Source organism: Octopus bimaculoides, chromosome 3 (genome assembly GCF_001194135.2).
Source record: "Octopus bimaculoides isolate UCB-OBI-ISO-001 chromosome 3, ASM119413v2, whole genome shotgun sequence".
NCBI classification, from domain to species: Eukaryota; Metazoa; Mollusca; class Cephalopoda; order Octopoda; family Octopodidae; genus Octopus; species Octopus bimaculoides.
The window spans coordinates 119559127-119560082 of NC_068983.1; the positions used below are offsets into that span (position 1 = coordinate 119559127).

Here is a 956-nt window from a genome sequence, read left to right on the forward strand (position 1 = left end):
ATGCATCCTTATTTTTCCTACCAATTTATACATGGACTACTATTGAACTACAAAAGCTCAAAGACAATATAATGTATGGGTATATTTATTTTTTTATATATTATTGTTTTATATATTATTTTCTTCATTTTGTACTTCTTTGTAAAAAAGCATTTTCATTCTCCTTCTTGATAATTTGCTTCTTCGCAATGAAAACCGGTTAGAAAAAATCTTTATTAAAATATGCTTCCAGTTCAGCATTCTGGCTTTTTTTCATTTTCCTATATATATATATATATATATATATATATATATATTGTTCACATTTCTAATGTTTTATCTCTATGTAATTTAATTTTGTTCATTTTGAAGCATTTTATAATTGTTAGTATTTTTGTAATATGGCAAGTCTACAGATACAGCTTTCATCTATTGTTATTAATGTTCCCATTCCATTCACATTTTTAAAACTCTAATAGTAACACTTATTCACAATTTTTTTTATTATTACTTCCAATTCATCATAGTGATATTCCTATAACTTAGCTGATTCTGCTGAATCATCATCTCTTAGCCTCCATTGCTTATAAACTTTTTGTCTATTTCTCACTAAATATATCTGCCTTCAAACTTTTTGCCTCTTTTCCGACATTTTTATTAACATGTCTCTATATTTTTTCTTATATTTTCATACTTTCCATTCCTTATTAAGTAAATATATTAATATTTAGATGTCAGCCATCATTGTCTTGCTCTCTACCTTTCATCTTATTTTTTCAACACATCTTACGAAATCTTGATTATCCCCCCTTCATTGTAAATACAATTGTCTTATAATTTGTCTACATCTTTCATTTTCCAAACCTTAAATTTATTCTCTAATGTTATTCATCCTGTTATCCCTAAACTAGCAGCAGTTTCGTTGGGTTCAATTTAATTTACAGAAATGTATGTGTCTGTGTTTGTCCCCCCCCCCC

General features: G+C 27.1%; 1 protein-coding gene across 2 annotated transcripts in view; it reads left to right on the plus strand.

Moving 5' to 3' along the window:
- Positions 1-956, plus strand: part of LOC106876645 (uncharacterized) — a 46446-nt gene that overhangs the window by 42073 nt on the left and 3417 nt on the right. The window lies entirely within an intron of this gene.